The following is a 24,654-nucleotide window of genomic DNA, read 5'->3' as shown; positions in this document are numbered from 1 at the left end:
AGGGAGCCTGACGGCACCTCCCAAAATGAAGAAGTGATCATCTACACCATCATAATATGTATATCGCTATTTATTGAAGTCACTCAGAATATTTTGCCAATTTTATTTTAGTTCTTCAGATTTTAATATTAATACTATTTTTTTTTTAAAGTCCAATCTTGCAAATAACACCATCATACCCCTGTGACAGAGCAAATGTTATTCTCCTTCTTCACAGTTGCCGAGATTCCAATCCAGGGAGCATTAGTTCCTGTCTTGCCTAGGATGTGTTTCTTAAGTTTCTAGCCAGTTTTGCTTAATTACATTTACATTTCTTAGGGTCAAAGTGGCTTTGAGAGGACAATAGAAAATCATACTTACCGGTGAGGGCTTCAGCTCTGAAGAAAGTACGTTATCATACTCTGTCTCTGGACCGCACCTGCTTCTTGTCATTATTTACTTTTCAGCATACATTGTTCTTTTGGAGTGCACAGCTTTGGGGTGGGTGCTTAAATGCCTACCTTTCCCCTTTCCTTCTCTCTTAGATGTCATCTTTCCTTGGCTTCATAAGGAAAAGAAATTCATGTGTCTGATAGAACTTTTCATTTTAGGGGAAGGGATTAACAGGCATGAGGGAGGTGGAAGAAAGAGAAAGAAGGATAGAGGAACCTTTCTTTCTAATAAAACAGATTAGATAAAACCATTCATTTGCTTAAAAAGTGATAAACCCAATACCATTTGAAAGCTTGACATGTACCAGACACCCATTTAGGTGCTTTATGTTCCTAATTCATTTACTCCCCAAAGTAGGTTTTATTATCCCATTTCACACGGGAGGAAATGAATTCAGAAAAGTGTTTTGTTTTTAGTTTTGTTTTTTTAGGGAGGGAGGTTGGGTAGGGGCAGAGGGAGAGGGAGAGAGAGAATCTAAAGCAGGCTTCATGCCCAGCGTGGAGCCCGAGGTTTGATCTCAACAACCCCGAGTTTATGACCTGAGCCCAAATCAAGAGTTGGTTGCTCAGCAGACTGAGCCACCCAGGAACCCAATCAAGAGGTTTTAAAGAAGTTTGTCTAAGGTCACACAGTGTCAGAGCCAAGAATTGAATTCAGAACTCTATGACTCCAAAGTTAATGTTCGTTTATTCATCTATTTCTTATATCTCTAAATACCAATTATATGCAGACATCTGCCACATGTTTTCTCTAGATCTCTAGACCCCTGGACCTCTCTAGTTTGGACCCTTAGTCTAGTCTAGACTTCTCTGGACTCTAGACCTTATCCTGTGGTTTACTCAGCATCTCTGCTTGGATGGCGCATAAATACATCAAACTCAAAACATACCGAGACTCTGGATTTCTGGGGCCTCTGCCACCTACTACTCACTTATCTGTCTCCTCTTCGTAGCATAACTTCTCCATCCTTTCAGTTGCTCAGGGCAAAATTTCTTGAAGTCATCCACTTCATGTTCTCATCTTCATGCCTTTATGTTCTCATCTTCACATGCACTCTGTCGAGAAAACTTAACTTTACCTTCACAATTTCTGATCCCATTTTCTGCCTGGATTACTAGAAAGGTTTCCTGGCTGATAATCCTGCTTCCCAAGTCTATTCTAAACAACATTAGCTTGAGAGAGAGTCTTTTCAAACAATAGTCAGACTTCTCTCTTGCTAAACTCCCCCAGTTTCTTCAACCTCAGAGTTAAAGCCTTATGGGATCTGGTCCTGTTACCTCTGATCTTACCTTCTATCACATTCCTTCTTTCTAGACACACAGGACTTCTCATTATCCCTTTAACACAGCTGCATTAGGGTTTTTGCCCTTTATGTTCCTTCTTTCCAGAATGCTCTCCCTCCAGATAGCTGCATGGCTCACTTCCTCTTTTTCGTCAAGTCTCTGAGCAAATAGTACCTTGTCAGGGAGGCCTACCATTTCCACTCCTCTTGCTGGCACTCCCCATCTCCTTACCCTGTTTAAATTTCTTCCACTGCACTCATCACCTTCTAATAGATTATATAATTTCTTTATTACTGTGTATTGTCTGTTTTTTCTACTTTCTGATCTTCTCCCAACTGAAAGCTCCATAATGGCAGGGAGTTTTGGGGGGCTGGGGTTCTGCATTGTTCATTTTGTGTTCCCAGCTATTATGTCAAGGCCTGGCACATCATTGATGGTCATTAAAATCTGTGGAATGAATGTATTTATTCACAAATGTGGATGAAACTCTGTGCTAAGAGTGAGGAATACAGGGACCTTACCTGGCTCTTAGACTTTTAACTGATTACACTCATTTGGGATTTCTACCTGTCAGTTAAAGGGAAATCAAGTTGTAGAGATATTGTAATTCCCAGTGGTGAAAGGAAGCAGGTGAATTCAGCAGTTGCTTTGTATCTAATGTTTCATATAGATAGAATGGATTCATTTACACCTTAACACAACCCAAGGAGGAATATGTTATTTTGTGTGTTTTGGAGGAAGTGGTTCAGGGATGTTATGGATTCTGCTTGAAGACTCAAATCCATGTCTATCTATGCCCTTCCGGCTCTGCCACACTGCCTCTATGATTGCACCCCATCACCTGTGTGGTGAGCCCTATTTCCTAAGCAAAGCATATAAGACCCTTCTGGCCTGCATTCAGCCTGTCTGATGAGCCTTGGTTTTTTTTTTTTTTTTCCCTCTGGACACTGTCAACTCCAGTTTCTCTTTGAAGTCTTGCTTTTTATCTAATAGGTCGTATGCTTACAGTTTTACAACTCTGCAAAGGGTTTTCTCACTAACTGAAATGCTTTTTCTTCCTTTTTCTGCCTGGTTAATCTATGCTTGTCCTTAGAATCCCAGCTCATGTATTACTTCCTCCATGAAGCCTGTTGGGAGGTAGCTGGTCACTGCACACTGCTTCCTGGAATGCCACCTATCACGTGGTAATTACTTATCCTTTCCACTATGTTCTAGTTAGTCCCCAGGAATGGAGCTTTTTTCTCTTCTTCATTGCTTTACCTATACCTGGGACAGGGCCTACTATATTCCATATACTAGGTGAATGTTTCTTCACTCACTCAATAGTGATTTGAGCTATAATGGTAATGGAAGCTGGGATTTTGAGTTAAAGAAGAATAACAGTTATAATCTTTGAAAACTCTAGAAGAAACCTCAGAAATCTTCTATGGTCAAGGATTCATTTATATAGTCATTGCTTTTGGGTAGTTATTAAGTACATGGACCTAATGGGTTCAGTACCCAGCTCTGCCACTTACTTTAGGCTTAATGTTGCCAACTTACTGACTTCTCTGAACCTCCACCTGATCTATGAAGTGGGGATAACATTGATGCCTACCTATCAGTATTGCTGGGAGGATTTAATGCAGTGTGTGTAAAACTATCATATATTAAGCACTAATAAAAAGCAACAAAGTTTTCTGGAGGAGTTAATATTTTTACTACCATGGTCTTATATTTAAATTGCATTGAATAGATTGAGAAAAATACTAAACTAAGGATGTCAGTCATGAAAAAAAAGTATAAGCCCCTTGTTTTTTATGTTACCTTGTGGGTTCATCTTTCAGAATTATTTCTGATACTCATCTTTTTGATACGTAGAGCCCTTGTTTGAAGTGGTAGACTGAACATTTTAAGCATTTACATGGAAATGGATGAACGTCGTCGTCTTCTTTTTTTTTTAGTTTACATAAATTGAATGAAAAATTTAAGAAATAGTACCACCTCTCCATTTTAAATATAGGTTGTTTAGAAGTGGTCATTATCATAGGGAAAACAGTTGGAACTTGAGAGTTGTGTGTTTCCTCAGAACAATTTAATTACAAGCATATGGTAATCTTAGTTGTTTATGAGATGAGTTAGGAAGAAGTTTTACCAAGTAGAGCATTTGATTGCAAGAACTGAAGCTCTCCCAGAATCTGTGTAGGTGGGCCTTGTGATATGGTGTCCATATGAATCTAGAGTCTTCTATGAAAATTTTAAAACCATGCAAATGTGCCTGTCCAGCTGCAATTTGATTTTTATATTGATTTAGTGTGTGGCACTTTATATTCTGTGCATTGTTGGGAAACTTCCTAGGCTGGCAATAATTAAAGGATTTGGATTAAATAGATGTAATGTGAAGTCTGTGACATCTGAGAGTAGTTTTAGTGAGCTTAATACCAGGTGTTTAGAGGCTGGGGATGTTTCCCATGGTTATAAGTCTCCATGCCAAATTTTATTGCAGAAGTTGGCCTGGGAGGGTGTGCTTTGGATACAAATGCAAAATACAAAAGCAAACAATGACTTAAGAAATTGGCTTGACAATCAGGGATTTACTTGCTATGTCCCACTCTGATACAGTTCTAAAAATACTACAATTAAGAACAAAACAAAGTATTCTTTAATTCATTAAAACATAATGGGTTTAACTACTAGAGATAGAACAGTGAACAAGACGAAAATGGTTCCCACCCTCACGGAGCTTACAGTTTTATGGATAAGGCAGATGTCAAACATATATAACACATCCATATTTATCAAACAGGAGCCAACGTGAAGGATCATCAGGCTCTGACTACAGACAAGGTGGTCAGAAAAAGCCTTTCTGAGGACTTGAGAGTTAAGGTGCAGAATTCCAGAAAGGCAGCTATGTGAAGGAAGGGTCTTTCAGGTAGGGGCTCTGCATATGCAAGAGCTCTGAGGAGGGAAGGAGCACGGGTCTTGCCAGTCCAGGAGAGGGGCCAGTAGGGCTGCAATGGTGGAGCGGGAGTGGAAGCAGGAGACCTACCAGGAGGCTGTTGTGTAAGGTGGGAGGTGATGGTGGCAAGGATCAGGGTGGGAGCAGTCAAGAGAGAGAGATGATGTGTTCAGGGTATATTTGCGGAGTAGAACTAGTGAGGTTGAGCTTGGCAAGGAGAGTGAAGTAGATGGAGAGATCAAGGATGCTCCTAAGTTTCTAGCTTGAGGAACTGAATGGATGTGAGTGCCATTAACCGACGTAGGACATTTTCTGAAGGAAACAGGGAAGAACACACAACAAAGGCCAAAGGAAATATGAAGGTTGGCAACCCTTAGCAGAGTCTAGCCACCCACATGTTTTTATTCCCATTCTCTTGCTTTTTACCAAAATAAAAGCTTTTCATCTGCTGCAGACTCTTTGAACACAGTGCAGTCTCTGTGTCATCAATAATTTATGCAGAGTTCTCAAGTAAAAGCGTTAGTGTCCAAGGCCTTGTGATCCTGATCTAGTTTCCCAGAATATTTCACAGGGCAGATATGAAAGGGAAGATTTAAGAACAAAAAAAATCCCATTATTTATTTGTATGGCACAATTTAAAGGGCCATCATTCAATTTTATCCAGGATCACTCTCCTTTCTGTAGGTGTGTAATTTAACTATAGAGGTTATCATTCTCCCACGACCTGTTCTGCTAACATCTGCAATCCTCTATGTAGGAAACTAAATAGGTTGATTGGTATGTTTTGCTTTCAGCTGATTTTTTTCCCCCCCATAATCACCAGAAAGGTTTTTGGAGGTATAGCTGTATAACCTTCCATCTGACATTGACAGTTGCTTTTTCAGGAAATTACTCACATCTGTTCTTATTCTTTCAATAATAAATAACTTGTTATTTTATAAGTAAACTATCTTCATTGTAGATAATTTGGGAAGTACAGAAAGTTTTACAATCATTTGTGATCCCATAATGGTGAAATTTTTTTTGTCTAATCAGTGTGATGCTCCACTAAGTGGAGTTTTGTATCCTCCATTTTTTTCACTTAACATTTTGTTATGACTCTTTCCTATACCTTATTAGCTATTATTCGAAGATGACATTTTAAATGGCTATGTACTATTTTATGGCACGGAGCATTTAATTATTTTCCTTTTGTTGAGCATTTAGGTTATTTGCCAGTTTTCTTAGAGAAATTTTATTTTTTTATTTTAAATTTATTTTTTTAAAGATTTTATTCATTTATTTGAGAGGGAGCATGAGAGGGAGAAAGCACAAGTGGGGAGAAGAGTCCGAGGGAGAAGCAGACTCCCTGCTGAGCAGAAAGCCTGATGTGGCACTCAGTCCTGGGACTCCAGGATCATGACCTGAGCCAAAGGGAGATGCTTAACCGACTGAGCCACCTAGGTGCCCTTTTAGTTTATTTTATTTTAAAGATTTTATTTATTTATTTGACACAGAGAGAGAGCAGGCACAAGCCTGTAGAGAGGCAGGCAGAGGGAAAGGCAGAAGCAGACTCCCCACTGAACAGGGATCTCTATGTGGGGCTCGATCATGACCTGGGATAATGACCTGAGCCGAGGGCAGATGCTTAACTGACTGAGCACACCCAGGCATACCTTAGAAAATTTTTAGTTGAAGGACAAAAGTCAGATAGTTTTTTGCAGGACACAGTGTTTCAACAAAAGAAACAGTCCTCTACTCAAATTCAAATAACTGGTAAAGCCATGGTCTTCTCCAGGCAGCTTTAGAAGAGTGTATCTAGATGACAGTAATAATAGCCCTAGTCTGCTGGGCTCTCTGCTCTTACAGTACCTTTCTGTGTCCTGGGAGGTGCCCAGGCTAAACATGGACTCCCCTTGCTGAGCTCCTCAGTACCATTACTTAACTAGGATCTTTGCCCTGGTCCTTTGAAGCCTCTCTGTATTTCCACTTAGGTCTAGCGCCTCTGCCTCTTATCTTTTTTTTGTTTTTTTTTTTTTTAAAGATTTTATTTATTTATTTGACAGACAGAGATCACAAGTAGGCAGAGAGGCAGGCAGAGAGAGAGAGAAAGGGAAGCAGGCTCCCTGTGGAGCAGAGAGCCCGATGCGGGGCTCGATCCCAGGACGCTGAGATCATGACCTGAGCCAAAGGCAGTGGCTTAACCCACTGAGCCACCCAGGCGCCCCTCTGCCTCTTATCTTGAAGCACTGGCTGGAATTAGGGACAGATAGTCACACGCCTCTTACCAAAGTTCTGGGCTGCTAAATGTGCACTGCTTCCTCCCCAGCCTAGTCCTCCTCTGGGGCAGTCTCTCAGGTGTCAGCAGCTTACCTCCTCCTAGCCATCCATCCGCTTACCTGTCTACTGGGCTCCTATCAAGTTCTGGGAATTGGGCTAGATGTTGGTGATATGGTGGTAAGACAGAGACAGCTGCCCTCGCAGTTTATGCTTGGTGGGAAGTAACTACATGGGAGCAAGTAGAGATTGTTGCATAGTGTTCTAGATAGTTCTAACCTTTTGTACACATACCACACACTGAGCACTTGGTGCATTTTTATTTTAAAATTTTACATTTTTATTTTATTTTAAAACCTATACACACATCCCTTTAGGTATGAGCTGCATGTGTCAAAAACTATGAAATAAGACAAGAGAACACCATCAGTGGAGGAGAGGCATGGCTTGGTAATGCTGCATCTCTGCTGGCCTTTTGTGTTTTTGGAGTTGCCGGGCTACATCCTTGGGTGCTGCAGTGCAAGCCCATTATAGTCCTTTGAGGGTCAGGAACTGCTCTTCCCTGCTGTGCTTGTGACAGGAAGCACGCCCATGCTGAAGGTGGAGGTGGTGGACCTCGGCGTGAAGTCTGCCTGGAAGGTGATATTTATTCTTGTGTGTTTCTCTCCACTTCTTAAAAGTATACCATGAACACAGAGTAAAAGTGAATTTTGCCTTTGTCTGGTCATTCCTTTATCACACTGGGTCTGTGCCATAAATGTGCTATTCTTGAAGGCCGGGTACCATGTTGTATGTTTTGTTTGCTTTGGTTTCTTTGGTAATTTGGCAAATGTATATTCATAGGTAAGGAACAGAAGAGTTTCACCTGCTAACAGGTTCTATGTGAGCTTTTTCCAGCACATTAATTAATTTTAAAAAGCAACCAGTACTTTTTTTTTTTTTTTAAGATTTTATTTATTTATTTGACAGACAGAGATCACAAGTAGGCAGAGAGGCAGGCAGAGAGAGAGGAAGGGAAGCAGGCTCCCTGCTGAGCAGAGAGCCCGATGCAGGGCTTGATCCCAGGACCCCGAGATCATGACCTGAGCTGAAGGCAGAGGCTTTAACCCACTGAGCCACCCAGGCGCCCCAGCAACCAGTACTTTTGATGGAAGTAACCACTATAGAATTCTCTGCTGGGCATATCAGGGAAGTGTAGCAGACAAATTCATTGGGATTTTAACAATATATCCATCTCATGATATTCCTTTGCAAAGATGAAGACATATGGGCTAGATATGAGGAAAACCAGATTAGTTAGGAAAATTAACTATTGTATTTAGTGATGATGTGGTGCAGGGAACCCTTGGACACACATTCATTGGTTCTGAGTTGACATTTTTGCTTTACCTCTTATTAGTCACGTGGCCATGGACAGTTTAATGGTAATAATCATAATTATGTATAACAGTGGTCATATTTACTTAGTAATTGCTCAGTTACTAAAAAGTAGTTCACTATACTTAGGAGTAGATTTGATTGACTTAATCCTCTGTGAGTTGTAGGTACTATTATTATTCCCCAATTTGTATGTGAAGAAACTGAGGTGCAGAGAAATTGAATGAAGAATCCTAGATCACACAGCTTGCCACTGCTGGATCTGGGCTTTGCACAGGCCATTGAGATTAAGCAATCCATGCATCAACCCCTGTGCTGTACCTAACCTACCTGAGTCCCATCTGGCCCAGTGGGGTAGTGGGAATTTATTTACTTGATAAAGTATGAGGTCCTTGGGACGCCTGGGTGGCTCAGTGGGTTAAGTCTCTGCCTTCGGCTCAGGTCATGATCTCAGGGTCCTGGGATTGAGCCCTGCATCGGGCTCTCTGCTCAGCAGGGAGCCTGCTTCCCCCCACCCCCCTGTCCCGCCTGCTGCTGTGCCTACTTATGATCTCTCTCCCTCTATCAAATAAATAAATAAAATCTTGGGGCGCCTGGGTAGCTCAGTGGGTTAGGCCTCTGTCTTTGGCTTGGGTCATGATCTCGGGAACTGGGATCAAGCCCCGCATCGGGCTCTCTGCTCAGCAGGGAGCCTGCTTCCCCTTCTCTCTCTGCCTGCCTCTCTGCCTACTTGTGATCTCTCTCTCTCTGTCAAATAAATAATGTCTTAAAAATAAATAAATAAATAAAATCTTAAAAAAAAAAATGAGGTCCTTTGATGTGCCTTTTTCAGTAAATTCCAAGTCTCCACCTTTCTTTTACTCCACCTTTTTCCTGTTCAAATTGGCAGTTGAACTTTTTGTTCCAGGTTTACAAGCCAGGTGAGATGGAAATGTTGATTTGTGTTAGGTGAAAAAAGGATTTCAGTGCGTTACTGAAGAGTATATTTCTTGCTCAGAGTTGTGGGAGTTATACGATTAGATTGAGACAAAATAGAAGAAAGTGTAAATTGGAAGGACCCTTGCATATAAGAAGGGATCCTTTTACATCAGAGTCACCCTGTGGGAAGATTCTGGTGGTATATTGAAGGATCCTAACTTCAGTCCTGTCCATTTCAACCATGTGTCAGTACCTGGGATGAAGAAAATAGAGGGGAGGTTTCTCATTGGTTTGTGGATGATCTAAAGCTGTAGATTTAGTTTTCATTGATTCATTATATTTTATTTTCTTTAATGATTTGAAAGGTAGCTTATTTAATATATGATGATTTTAAATTGTGCCTGGTTTAAAGCTTTTCATAAATATGCTTAGTGCTGTATTACACTAATTTATCTTGTTATGTTCATTCATTCTTTTTAAAAATTGATGCATAATTGACATATAACTTTGTATTAGATTTAGGTACACAACTCAATGATTTGATATATGCACATTCATTCTTAGTATGTCTGAAAGAGCCATTCTTATGCCCTATATATGGTTAATAAATGGCCCAGGATAAAACGAAAACTAGAATTTTAAATTTGTTAGGCCAAGAACCTTTTTTTTTTTTTTTTAAACACTCTGTTTTTCATATAGTGTTCAATTTTATGTTTTGGGTATAGTTGATTTTTTTTTTTTCTCGATAGTGTTGATTTGATGTGAATTTTTAAAAGTCAAGCCCTAAGCCTTAGGGAATTGTGTGATGTTTGTTTATGTGCTTTGAGTTAGGGCTTCTCCTAAGAGGAGATTGTTTGATTGAGTTATGTACTAACATGTCTGTGCTTGATTAGTTGGCTTCAAATGCCTAACCATAGCAAATAATGGCCCATTGGAAGATCTCTAACATCACTAGTTATTATGTTATTTCCGACCTGGACTAAATCGTAGTACAAGAAACTTTTTTATTGAAACTTATTTTTTTCCTCTGAACAGAAAGCTTTGAAAAAAGATAGTGATGTAGTAGAAAGAGTCAAGGCACCTGAGTTTTGTCATCATGTAGTATGTGAACATGGGCCTGTCACTTTAACTTGCTGGGATCAACAATTTGTGCTATAACTATAAAGTAAGAGGGTTAAAAATCATGATCCCTTCCTATTCTTTTTCAAGTCCTATTACCATCTGTAGAGTCTGGCAGTTATAGTAATCCTATCAAAGTGGGATGTTCTGCAGAACCCCATTTTGTTTGAGGCAGTGTCTCTGACTTCACCGTCTTAGGATAACAGCTGTTTCTTGTGTGTGGGCCACAGATTCCAGGATTTATATAAGCTGTTGTTGGAAAGCAAGCTCATTTTTCCTAAGTTTTTATTTTTTGATGCTTTATTGTTATATTTGCAAGTGGGTGTCAAGAGTATCGAGAATATTGACTAACTTGTGTGAGTGAGTGGTTGGAATCACATCTGCTTTTTGCTTTTTGAGAATAGATTATTCTTTAGTCTGTCAGGTTATCTGTCTAAATAAGACAGGGAAACCAATAACACATTTTGTTTTTGCAAAAGAGCAGTAATTTCCCATAAGGTTTGCATTTGTATTTTTTGTTTTTATTTCCCAGTAAAACATAAGCATTCAACTTTCTTTAGCTTTATCTGTCTTCAGAAATTAATGAAATCAATTTCCATAAGAAGCAATTAATGTGGAAGACTTAAAATATGTTTTATTTACTATCAGTTTGTGTTACACATCTTTTTTGTTGGTTAGTGGAAACCTCTTTTTCATGAAGACACATTGTCTTATTTACTTGAAGCTAAATTTGCTTTGATTATCTTGTTCATTGTTGTGAAACTGAGTATCATAATTCTTAAGAGGAAGTCAGGTATCCAAAAAATACTTAGAATGAAGTAAGTCAATCAGAGAAAGACAATTATCATACGATCTCTCTGATATGAGGGATTTGAGAGGCAGGGTGGGGAGGTTGTGGAGGATAAGGAGGGAAAAAAATGAAACAAGATGGGATAGGGAGGGAGAAAAAACCTTAAGAGACTCTTAATCTTATGAAACAAACTGAGGGCTGCTGGGGGTTGGGGGGGTAGGGATAGGATGGCTGGGTTATGGACATTGGGAAGGGTATGTGCTATGGTGAGTGCTATGAAATGTGGAAGCCTGATGATTCGCAGACTGTAACCCTCGGGCAAATAATACATTATATGTTAACCAAAAAAATGCTCAAGAATTATAAATCCCATTTTCATTTCTGTCCTGTATTTTATGAGAAATTAGGACACAGAAAAATTTTAACTCAGCTTCTAGGTCAATTGATTGGTTATATTTAAGCAACTACTGTGTGATTGGCATCAAAGAAATATCACATATAATTCCTGCTCTTGAATACATTATTATTTAAAGGGAAACAAGAAAGAGTGTTCAAGTCAAGAAGGGTTTCTTTGCCTAACATGGCTAGAATGAACAGAGATCAGGTAAAGTTTTATTTGTGTGTGTGTGTGTGTGTGTGTATGTGTGTGTTTATGAAATTCATGCAAATTTTAGACATAGCTCTAGATTTATTATGTAATTGAGAATTATGTCATCCCTCAGACACTTCATTCAATGGAGGTAGTATCTCTCTGGTCAGAAGTACCATGGATTATACTTTTGACACTGAATCAAATTCTTACACACCAACTAATTGTTAGTTATATTTTATTTCTGGCTGTGGGCCTTAGGCTTCCACAAATTTTCAGAATTTCTTTGATTCTGAAATTTTAAGTTTAGTTTTGATATTTGATTAGTGTGACCAGTTGACACATGTGCAGTGGGATTATTTGGTGTGAAGGTCTGGGGTGGCAAACACTGGATGGGGTAGGATGGGTCCAGTAGAGAAAGGCCATAAGTGGGGCTAGGTGCTGGCTCTTTTTAGAAAAGAAGAGCATATGTGAAATGAAGGTCAAAATGAGTCTGGAGGCTGTGGATCAGTTGAAGCAGGAAATGCAAACAAGGCAAGCAGCATTATCAGGTAGCTCACAACTGCAACACCACTGTAATAAGGGAAAGGTTTCTAATTACAGTGCTGGAGCTGATTTCCCTCTAACTCTTTGATGATTCCAGCTGAGTGTAAAACCTTGGCTCTTTCCAGGTGTTTCGTAGCTGGAAGAGATGTTGGGCCTTCAAATATGTTCTGAAGTAAGTAAAGACAGGGAATGAAAATAGAATTATAGAGAACTTGTTATATATAGCATAAGTCTCAAAAATGAACATAAACCTTCCTCACCCTGAGAGAAACTAAAAACAGGTATTAGAAAGCCTAAGCATTCTTTCATTGGGTGTGCAGCATTTTAATTTGTAAATCCAGCCCCTGGCCTTTCAAAGCTAATTTATGCATGTAATACATTAAACCCAAAATCATTCTGGGATTTTGGCGGGGGGCTTGGTGGGGCAGGGGACTTGAAAGGATGACCTAATGGAAAAATGAACATGGGAGCTTCCCAAGAAACTTTCCAAGAAGAAGAGCAATGAGTAATAATGATTAAAAAATGTAAACACAGATCTGTGGAACAATATTTGAGTCTAGAAATAGATTCAACAGTGTATAAACAATATAATAAAATATGTTTTCTCCAAAAAAAGGATTGTAGTGGGGTTGAGAAGCTGAGTAGCAACTTTTGAAAAGGTAGTTACATCAACATCTTTTACTGTATACTAATATAAATTTAAAATAAATTAGTGAACTTGATGAGTTAATTAAATCAGTGAAAAGAATTCCAATAAAAAAAATAGATATATATTCTTAAAAAAACTAAGACAGGGATGCCTGGGTCGCTCAGTTGGTTAAGTGTCTGCTTTCAGCTCAGGTCATGATCCTGGGGTCCTGGGACTGAGCCCCGCATCAGGCTTCTGCTCAGCAGGGAGCCTGCTTCTCCTCCTGCCTGCTGCTGCTCCTGCTTGTGCTCTCTCTCTCTGACAAAGGAAGAAATAAAATCTTTTAAAAAATAAAAAAAAGATTTTGTTTATTTTTATTTTTAGAGAGAGTGTGCGAAGGGAGAGGCAGAGGGGGAGGGAGAGGGAGAGAATCTCAAGCAGACTCCATGCTCATTGTACAGACTAATGTGGTAGGGCTTGATCCTGAGAGTCTCAGGTAGGACTGGGACTTAATCTGAAACCAAGAGTCAGGTGCCCAACAAACTGAGCCACCCAGGTGCTGCTGGATTTTTTTTTTTTCAGTTTTAAAAGAATGGAAGAGGGTACATGGGTGGCTCAGTTGGTTAAGCGTCTGCCTTGGGCTCAGGTAGTCATCTCGGGGTCCTGGGATCAAGCCTTGTGTCAGGCTCTCTGTTCAGGGGGGAGCCTGCTTTTCCCTCTTACTTTCCTGTTCTCTCCATCTCAGTCTCTCTCTCTCAAATAAATAAATCAGATCTTTAAAACAAATGAATAGAAGAAATAAAAAAATAGATTTGAAAAGTATTTAAAATATATGCCCAATGATAACAGACTTTTCAATATGATAGCACAAAGTAGGAAGACAGATTTGTACCAATATGGCTGAAAAATAATAGCTATAAAATATAAAACGATTATTCATTTTTATCCCACAAACATTGAGACTTTTACAGATGAATGGGCAAAACAAATAATATACACAAAGGGAAATGCAGTTAATGAAGTGAACATGAAAAATGTTTATCATAACTCATAATCAAAGATTTTGCTCAAGTTTCTAGTACATAGATATTTTATAATTATTGAGATCATCCCGTCCTCCCATCACAAAGAGAACATCTCATGTTGGCAGATTTTCAGTAAAATTTGCATAGCCCTATTTGAAAAATAACATCAAAACATAGGAAAAGTGAAAAAATTTTCAGACCCTTTGGCTTAGTAATTCCATTTCTAGGAATCTATCCCAAGGAAATAGGTGTACATACCATGATTAGACCCTGTTGTTTTCCATAAATAGCAAATGATTAGGAATAACTTCAATGTTTATAGAAAAGGAACTGATATAGTATGATGCTTCATCAACATATTAAAATTCATTGAGTCATTACAATGAAAAGTATAAAGAATGAATACTTGAGAAATACATCTAAGGTGTAATATGTTGCCACAGTATGATTTTAAGAAAGAATAGTAAGTGTGTGTGAAAGCTAAATAGGCAGTAATGAAAGTACTTCCATTGAAGTGAAAGTTTATAGGATATTTTAAAATAATTACAGTAATGTTTGAAGTAATACTCCCTTCCCCACAAACAAATAGGAAAAGGAATCTAATTCCTGCCCTTGTGAAGCACCATGAAGTTGAAAGTCCAGGACATGGAGTCTCAGGTTCTTGAGGTGAATGGGTGGTAGAGAATCAACCAGATTGACCGTTTGTCTTTTTTCTTACAGGTCTAGTCTCACAATTGAGCCCTAAAGACTCCTTCACTAATGGGGGAAATAAGGAGGGAGGTTTCATAAGATTTAAGCTCATTAACCCAAGCTTTTCTACTGGCCAATTTGATGAAATTTATTTGAATTTTACTTTCTACAATGTGTGTGTGTGTGTGTGTGTGTGTGTTTCAGGGGAAGGGGGACAAGTGAGAGCATAGACATAACTTATGATGCTTTTTAAAAAGCCTTTATTCATTTATTTGAGAGAGAGAATGGGAGAGATTGAGAGAGAGAGAGAAATTGAGAGAACAAGTGGGGAGGTGGCAGAGGGAGAATCAGACTTCTTGCAGAGTAGGGTACCTGACTCAGGACTTGATCCCAGGACCCCGGGATCATGACCTGAGCTGAAGGCAGATGCTTAACCAACTAAGCCACCCAGGCACCCACTTAGGATGCTTTTATAAGTAGTTTGATGCAAATGACTTATCACATAAAATAATTAGATACTCAAAGAATAACTTATATAAATGATCTGAACCTCAGATTTACTGTTAAGAAAAAATTAGATATAAATACTCTACTTTCCAGAAAACATCAGTCAGTGAGTTTGAATTTTACTTCCTTGAAGGTACACAGGAGGAATATAAGTTGAGGTAGTACTGTAAATGGCAGATCTGTAGACATTGCTATGCCAGAAAAGAACATAAGCAACAGTTATAGTAGTTGTTATCTGGAGAATTGATGTGCAGGACAAATCTTAAGAATTCAAGCACATTTCAGATTGTATTCTTAGTTTGTTTTCTGTTCAAAAGGGTACCTTGTTTGTCACTGATTTGTTGGAGTATTAGTCATCTTGGCCTACCATAACAAAATGTCATAGACTGCATGGCTTAAACAATAGAATTTTTTTTCTCAGTCTGAAGATTGGGTTCCAAGTTCAAAGTGAAGGGCCATTCATTTCCATGGTGAGGGCTCTCTTCCTGGTTTTCAGACAGCACCTTCTTGCTATGTCTTCAAGTGGCAGAGGGAGAGGGAGAAAGCTGTCTGATGTCTCTTCTTCTAAGGGCGCTAATCCCATCATGAAGGCTACATTTTTATGACCTCATCTAAACCTGTTACCCCCCAAAAGCCCCATCTTTAAATACCATCACATTGGGGGTAAAGTCTTCTGCATATGAATTTTAAAGACTATTTATTTGAGAGAGAGAGAGAAAGCAAGAGACAGATCACGAATGGAGGGGGAGGGGTAAAGGGAGAGGGAGAAGCGAACTCCCCACTGAGCAGGGAGCCTGATGCAGGACTGGATCCTAGGACCCTGGGATCATGACCTGAGCTGAAGGCCGTTGCTTAACCAGCTGAGCCCCTCAGGTTCCCTCAACATAGGAATTTTAGGGAGACACAATTCAGTCTATAGCAGATGGTAAGTAATCTTGCCAACAAGGACTCTATCGTACTTTTTTAGCCTCCAAGCAGAGAGTGCATTCTAATTACACATGTACTGCCATGGAGATCAGAATCCATATTGGTTAATTAAGGGTGGTAGCTTGTTAATCTATTGTTCATTGTGACATGAAATTCAATCACCTTTTCATAGTAATCTATGGGATTTTTGTCACTGAGTTATCCTTCTGTTAGAATGCTAATAAGCAACAGTAGCAGTTCAGTTTGTGTTTAATTATTCTTGTTCCCTTTTCTAGACATTAACATATTATATGTATGCTAAATTTTATAGGATATGATAAATTTGTGCGATCTCCTCAAAAGATATAATTACACTAGCTTATCATAGGTGAATTCAGTTCAGATTTTTTTGTAGGGAAAAAGTGAATGTTTTTGTATTCTGTACATCAAACATTGAATAGATACCAGGACAAGAGACAAAGGAAGAAATGGCACATACATCCCAAGTTTAGCCAGCACCCCTTATATAACAAACCTACTATGTTTTTTTTGTGCTAACATAGTGGGTTAGTTCAGTCACTTCAGTTAGAGTTATTGGTGTCTTAATGCCCCACGTAGATAGAGTGGAGCACAGAACACTGGGAACTTTCTTTTCGTTTTTCACATCTTTCAGGAAGAAGAAAGGAAAAGAAAAAGTTAAGAATTCCCTTGGCTTTGACTTTGCTGAGACTTTCTAATGAATCTATCTCTAATGATATTTCAAAGTACTGTTTTTTTTTTTTAATTTTAACATAGTATGATAAGACATTGTCCTATAAGTGGAAAAATACCTCAATTATATAAAAATAAAAAATAACTGGGAATAGAATCTTAAGTGTTTGTTTTTGTTCTTATTTTTGAATTTCACTCAGTTCTCTTTTGAAGTTCTAAGTAGAATTAAATAAGAAAGAAAATATGGGTGATAAGGTTCTTTTTATTATATGAGTGATGATTTTATTGTAAATGATAAAATGCAGCTCCTTTTTTTTTTTTTGGCTTAAGCCTAGGACAAATATAAAAAGTTTTAAGAATGATAAAGCTTGTGTTTCTGTTCATTGTGTTTCATTCATTTGAGAGGCAATGGAAGATTTTTATTTTTATATTTGTATAAAATAATTATATCTGCTACTTTCTTGGTTTCTTTTTCTATAGAAGCATCATTTACTAAATACTAACTCAGAAAATACTTGTAAAACTTACCTTCAGTGTCTTCTTTACCTGTGAGACATTATTTTTTTGTTAGTGTGTGCCATTTATAGCAGTTTTCCATAAGTATTATTTATAATAATCTATATCACTATTTGTGTATAAGATTTAAAGTCCACTAATTTTCAGCACATTTAATCCCTATTCAGGGAGATAATTAGATTTCCTCATATTTATTTAATAATTAATATAGCTATGACAATATAATATGGCATTTCTTTAAAGATGTTTTTTGTTTTGCTGCCTTGGCTTTTTAATATGGTATTTTACTAAACTGTAAAACAAAATTGATCTTGTTTTGTTGAACTTAAAAATTTATGGGATGATGTATATGGGAAAGGTTTTTTTTTTTCCCTTTCTTTTTCATTATCTGGTTCAACATTCTGGTAAATAAACACATATCCCTTTGCTTTTCCTAATTAACACTTTCTTAGAACATTTTAAAGGAGAAAAGTAATGTAATTATCATAAAAAGCAAAAACATTAATGAAATATCAAGGTAATTAAAAAACTACTTTCCTATAGGCTTTTGTCAGGGGCTTGCAGAAAAGTCTCAGAAGAATTCGCTTTCTTCACAGCTATTTAATTAACTTGAGAAAAGTCCCAAGTGTACCCTTAATACAAATATGCTTCACAAAAGGTGGTGGCTTTAATATATACAGGGGTGTCTTCACTAGCAGCAAGATCAACCCCAAAATGCTGTGTTTTTCAGGGGCAATTTGGTTATAATTTCTTAATTTCAGCAGAAGTTTAAGCATATAGACAGGGTACTTTCTTTGTGAACTTTGCCAGAATAGCTTCTAAAATCATTCCTTATACTGGTTGCTTCATAAAAGTGTTTTATAGCTAAATGTTCACCAATTTTCTCCAAGTCATGTATTTCCTGGCCCAGGCTTCTTCAGGGAAAAGATTTCTTTAGGTAACATCTGCTCCCCAGAGGTGTGTCTGTGGGAGAGGACTTTTATCTGCAATAATTGTAGGCTTTCCTGAAGCAAGTGCGTGCCATGGAGCAGAAGTAGGTAGATCCCGGCTGTGTTCTCTATAGGCCCGAGTGTACTGAAGAAACTTAATACATGTTCTCTAAAGCAAAGCAAAATGAAGAAGACTGGACCTTAAAGAGGAACGAATAAGTAATCACAATCTGTATTTTGTTTTTGTTTTGGGTGTATCTCTTCAATGGACTAGCACTTACAGAGCACACTGCTCTGATTGATACTCCAGAGGCACTTTCATTTATGTTGTTGGTTGTTGTTATAGTTATTGGTGTTGCTTCACATATATTATTAGTTAAGTCTTAGAGTAACCTTGTGAGTTCAGCGATTTTTTTTTAAAGATTTTATTTAATGATTTGAGAGAGAGAGCATGCACGCACGTGCGCACATGCGGAAGAGCAGAGGGAGAGAGAGAATCTCAAGCAGACTCCCCGCCACAACCTGAGATCATGACCTGAGTCGAAATCAAGAGTCAGATGTTTAATGCACTGAGCCACCAGGCACCTGGATTCAGCTGTTTTTCTAGTTATACTGATAAGGAACTGAAGTTCAGGGGAAGAATTTGCCAAGATTCCATAGCTCGTTCGGAATAAAACTAGGAATTTGAGGGTCTTTTCATTCTAGTTGGTTGGCTACCCTTCTATACAATGTTCCCCCTTCCTTTTGTGTTCTATCCAGTGCAGGCTGCATATGTAGAACAGAAAGGAAGGGATTCTGCTGAAAATCCTTGTTTTCTTTTCTGCATGACTCAGCCCAGTCAAGATTACTGTGATTCTACCACAGTGTAATCCAAGTCACCATTATTTTTGCCCTGGAACCCAGCAGTAGCCTTCTGACTGCGTGCTCTCCCCCTCACAGCAGCCAGTGATCTTTCTGAAATGTAATTTGGATCATGTCATTCTTCTGCCGAAAATCTTTAGTGATTTTCCATTGTACTTAAAATAAAATCCAAAATGCTTATTTTGGGCTACAAGACCCAATACATTCTGGCCCTTGCTTATCTTTTCCTTGCTTGTTTAGTGTCCCCTAACCATACACAGTTCCTGGAATGCCTCCAGCTTTTTCCTTGCCTCAAAACCTTACATTTGCACTTTTGTCTGCAGTTAAAGTTCTTTCTGACTACTTTCAACAGACTGAGCCTTCAGTTTTTAGCCCAAATGTCATTTCCTGAAAAGATACCTTCTCTAACCTCTTAATCGAAGCCCTCTTGTTTTATTCATATTCCTTTTTTCTCCTGGGTTTGTAATTTTCCTTTACATTCCTTTAATAAGTACCCTTTAGAGAGCCCTTGCAGTGTGCCCGTCACTGAGTACTGTGTTTAGCCCTGTTTATAGATGAGGGAAGTAAGATGCTGTCCCAGATTACAGTAATTTGTGAGCCTGGATTTCAATCCAGGCTTCCTCCACAAGACTGTAAATTCTAGGAGGGCAGGAACCATGCCTGTGTGTTGTTACATTCCCAATGTGTGGAGTGTGGTAGGCTCTCAACAGTTGAACAAATGAACCCCTGGTGATGACTTGTTTTCATAAGAGAGTTATTGAAATGTAGTTAACATATGTAAAATCTACACTTTTAAAGTATGCAATTCAGTGGTTTTTACTATTTCCAGAGTTGTGCAACCATCACCATCTAATTTTAGAATGTTTGCATCACTCCTAAAAGAAACCCTGTACCCATTAACAGTCACTTCTCATTTCTCCCTTCCCCATTCCCTGGAAACCGCTAATCTACTTTCTGTCTCTGTGGATTTTCTTATTCTGGAAATTTTATGTAAATAGAATCATACAACATATGGCCTTTTGTGACTGGCTTTTTTCACTTAGCATAATCTTTTCAAGGTCTACCCATGTGATGGCATGTGTCAGTGCTCCATTTTTTTTTTTCTGAATATGATTCTTTTATACAGATGGAAATATTGCCTGTTATTTATCCATTCATCATTTGATGGGGATTTGAGTTGTTTCTACTTTTTGGCTTTATGAATAATATTGCTGTGAACAGTTGTGTGCAAATTTTTGTGAGGCTATATGTTTTCAGTTCTCATGGGTATATACGTAGGAGTGGAATTGCTGGGTCATGTGGTAAATCTGCTTAACACAGATTTTGAAGATTGACAAACAGTGACTAAGACCTGTCAAAGAAAACCAGAGCTGAATAGTAGTTAAAGAAGTAAAGACAGACTTTATTCAGGACTATCACAGTAGGGGAAAGAGACTTTGCTATACAACTGAAGTAAATTCTGACTACAACAAGGAAAAGTGGGGATTTATAGCCAAGGAGCAGGGTAGGGATGGGGGAAAATCAGTGGTTGGAAAATTACTATGAGGGTAAGATTATCTTTGCTGAACTGACCTAACAGAATTCCTGCTGAAGGCAGGCCAGGAGGATATTACATGGGGGATGGTAGAGGGTGAGGAATTTGATCAGATATTGAGGATGATCAGATACCAAGGGTGGGGGATTCTGGCTAAACCTACTTAACAGGATTCTTGCTAAAATTGGGCAATGCAAAGGCTCACATGCAAGTCCAAAAGTCAAGGCCTACGTGGAAAGAGGATTCAGAGGGAACCTGATTAAGATTTGGTTAAAGAGAGACTTGTCAGACCCTTAACAGATAGTTCATGTGTTACCTTTCTAGTACCTTTCCTCAACTGTATCATTAAGGAAGCTAAAAATCAATTCTCTTAAATTCCCTTAAATTCTCCACAGTGCCATTTCATTCAGGATCCAAAAGATATTTATTGACATGGTGTTGGCTGGATTGGGATACAGTGTATGAATATTTTCTTAGAGCTGATAAAGCTATATAATTTTCTATTTCATGCTTACAAATTAGTGTCTTTGTTTTGTTTTTAGAACTACATGGGAAGATTTAGCAAGTCTGATAATTTAGGCCTGTTTGGAAATCTCATTTATGGTATAAGAAATGAAAGACAACATAATGTATTATTGGAGGGCCCACAGTTTAGGACACTGGTCTCATTTAAGTAAATTACATACATGCACATTTTAAGCATAATGAATATATTTTCTTTCTTCCTTTTCATTTTTTACTCTTCTTCCCTTTTATAAAAAGCATTTCCTTTCTATGCCTCAGGGTGGGTGGTGGCTCTGATTCAGTACTAAGTTGTTTTCATTACTATTACTATTTTATCCCACTTAATGCAACATTGTTAGAATAGGTTGTTTATAAATTAACAAGCCATTGATAAGAATGATTTTAATTTTCTCATAAACTGTTTCATTTTATGTTTCTTTCTGCTTTACCATCACCTATCTACAAGATGTCACAAATCTTTAATATAAATTCAAATTTATTCTGAGAATTTAGCAGTGCTCCTGAAAATAATAATTGGCCATCTTGGGGAGTTGGGAATTCAGAGTTGTTACTCAGTTAGAAAAATGAAGGCCTCCTCTGAGTGACTAAAGCACAGCTTCCTAAACTTCACCAAGGTTAACTGGAGCCTTTTCTGTGCTGTAAGTAACTAATTTGTGCCAGCTCCCATTGTAATGATTATAATTGCTTGGGTGACATTAATATTCATGGCACATGCCTCGCACCTTATGTGGTGCTCATTCTCTGTGTCTTTGACTAATGTACCATTTTGTCTTTCACTTTGGCATGGGGAACCATGATTTTAGAGGATGTGAAGCAGAGAGCAGCTGAGGGAAGAATGAATACCCAGAACCCAGTCCCAGGATTAACATACTGATGTAGATATTCTGAGAAGGGATCTTTTGAGTCAGGTTAAAAGGAAATGCCAAGTGGAGCTGAAGCTGACCTTGCCCTGGCACGTGATATTCATCGAGGAGGTGTTTAGCTTCACTAGGCTACATTTTGTTCTCGGGTTGCCAGCTGCCTCGAGCCAGCTGCTTAGGCACAGCTAAAATAAAGGCAAGAAAATTTTCATTATATATTTGATATTTGAGAGTCTGCCAGTGATTTCTTTCTTTCTTTCTTTTTTTTTTTTTTTGCCAGTAATTTCTAAAGCTTAGAATGTTGGCAGCAGCATATGAAAGCTGATACCTTCAAGCTAAAAGAAAAATAGCTTATCCTTCTTGCCTCTGCAGAATGATTTTTAAAAGGCTGTACCTTCTCTCTTTGGATACTTGTTAGAGGAAAGGGGAAAACATTTTTCATTTTTATTCTTGTGTAATGTGACTAGATGTAATTGAATTTTAAGAAGTACATTGCAAACATGAATGGGCAGGACAGCCATGTCAAGTTTTGTGGATATAGAATCACAGAAAGAAGTAGCTACTGGAATTTTTTTTTTTAATTTTTTTAAAGATTTTATTTATTTATTTGACAGACAGAGATCACAAGTAGGCAGAGAGGCAGGCAGAAAGAGAGGAGGAAAGCATGCTCCCCGCTGAGCAGAGAGCCCGATGCGGGGCTCGATCCCAGGACCCCGAGATCATGACCTGAGACGAAGGCAGAGGCTTAACCCACTGAGCCACCCAGGTGCCCCAGCTACTGGAATTTAAATGCCATCCCACAGTGGACCTTCCAAGTAGAAACTTGATGTGTAATTAAACCCTTTTCTTCTACTACCAGCTTCTCCACTGCATCCTAAACTTGATGTCTAGCAATAGACAGTACCACTCTTCTTTGTATTCTTTTGGTTGATTATTATAATTGGAAGACTCCCTGACTTGTTCCTTCTCTGGAGCCTTTGGATGCTCATGAGAGAGACAGGCCTATTTGAGCATCTGAAGTTACATGAACCCCTCGGTGCCTGTGGAAGTAGTTTGGTTCATGGGTTTTTAGGGCACCCCTCTCAAACCAGGCCCTACAATAGATTATAGACTCTTCCCCTTTGTGCAGTGTTTCTCATGTTTCTTTGTCAGATGCCCTAGAGACAGATAAGGGAATGGATGCTCTAGGCAGATGGGGTCACTGGCCGAAGCTCACTGCTGAAATGGAATCCCCTTGAAGTCCTTTTAGGTTAATTTTGCATTTTGCCTTTTAGTATATCCAGATGATTTTAGTATCAAAATATTAAATTGTCATTTAATCATCAAACAAAACTGATGCTCCAGGAAGGTATTATAGCATGTTTAAGTTGGGGTTTCCTGATGTTACATGCACCCCAGTTGGGAGAATTGTGGACGAAGTGGGACTTCAGGAAAATTTTTACCTAACACTCAGTCCTTTGTTTGAAATGGACCTGGTAGATACTAAGTATTCTAAGAGCATGTAGGGGTAGAATTTTGGGTCTATTCATAGTGTTGTGAAAAGAGGTCAGATTGAAAGTACAGAAGTCTGAGTTTTAGATTTGGCTATTAACTTATGACATTGGACAGGTCCATTTTCCCATTAATGAAACGAGGGGGTGAACTATGAGAGAAAATGCAGCGTTTTGCAAAATATGTTTTGTGGATTATTACTTTCTAAAGATATTTTAAGGGTGTTTGCCGGGGGCTGGGAGGAGGGGGAAATGGGGAGTTGTGGTTTAATGAGTTTAGAGTTTCAGTTTCGCAAGATGAAAAGTTCTGGAGATTGGTTGCACAACTGTGTGAACGTACTTAATGCTGCTGAACTATACACTCAAAAATAGTTAAAATGACAAATTTTGGTTATGTGTATTTTACCACAATTGGAAAAAAAGTATTCTAAGAGCTACACCCGTAAATAAACATAAATAGTATAGTAAATTCCCCTTCTGGAGAATCACAGTGCATTCAGCTTGTAGAAGCTTCTAAGACATCCTGTACTGAAAAAAAAAATCTGTTTAACCTCCACCCAGTATTTCTCAAATTTCCCCTCCCCCAATTCAACTAACATCTCTTAATCACCTATGAAACTTAAATTTTCAAGATTCCCATTTGGGAAATGGTGATTTGAGGTTTTTTCCCAGCTCAAACATGTTATCATTGACAATTATCATTGTTATCATGATAATATAGGCTATTCCAAAGTAAGGTCTAGGTAGTGCAATTGTTGAAGATTAATTCAAGGCTTGGAGCTGGGAGTTAACCTAATCAGCAAGCCGGTTGGATAAAGATTTGGTAATCAGATCTGTAAAAAGCTACAACTGAGCATGAAATGTCTTGTTCTTCGCATGTCATGTTCAGCCTGTGAAAGAAGCATTAGAAGCAAAATATACTAAACTATGTTCCATTTGATTTTCCTTTAAAAAATATACTAAACTATGTTCCATTTGTTTTTTCCTTGGCAACAGTGTCCATTTAAGGTAAACCAGGAACTGTCTTGATCTATGGTTATTACTGGCCTTTAGAACTAACTGGCAATCTCCAGTGGTATGAGAGTGAGGGTAAGAGTTTTCTGGCAGGATAATACTCTTCCACAGTTTATTTAATACACTTAGTGACTGGCTCAACAGCCTCTTATTTTTAAAGTGAGAAAATATGTACTAATGTCCTAAGCAGAATAATTTTCATTAATGAGA

At 38.3% G+C, this 24,654-nt stretch overlaps 1 protein-coding gene across 10 annotated transcripts in view; it reads left to right on the top strand.

Annotated features, from left to right (window-relative positions):
- The window catches only part of ST7 (suppression of tumorigenicity 7), a 239,285-nt gene that overhangs the window by 77,087 nt on the left and 137,544 nt on the right, over window positions 1–24,654 (top strand). The window contains exon 1 of one of the 10 annotated variants that reach the window (XM_032304298.1): window positions 20,406–20,525. The exons of the other annotated variants lie outside the window; for them this stretch is intronic. The gene's annotated coding sequence lies outside the window, so the exon portion shown is untranslated. Of the gene's footprint in view, window positions 1–20,405; window positions 20,526–24,654 lie in introns of those variants that run through there. 10 annotated transcript variants of the gene reach the window in all.

The sequence above is a fragment of the Mustela erminea genome, chromosome 11 (assembly GCF_009829155.1).
Source record: "Mustela erminea isolate mMusErm1 chromosome 11, mMusErm1.Pri, whole genome shotgun sequence".
NCBI lineage: Eukaryota > Metazoa > Chordata > Mammalia > Carnivora > Mustelidae > Mustela > Mustela erminea.
Note: the sequence above shows the minus strand (reverse complement) of the source record. Positions and strands in the feature narration are given on the sequence as shown.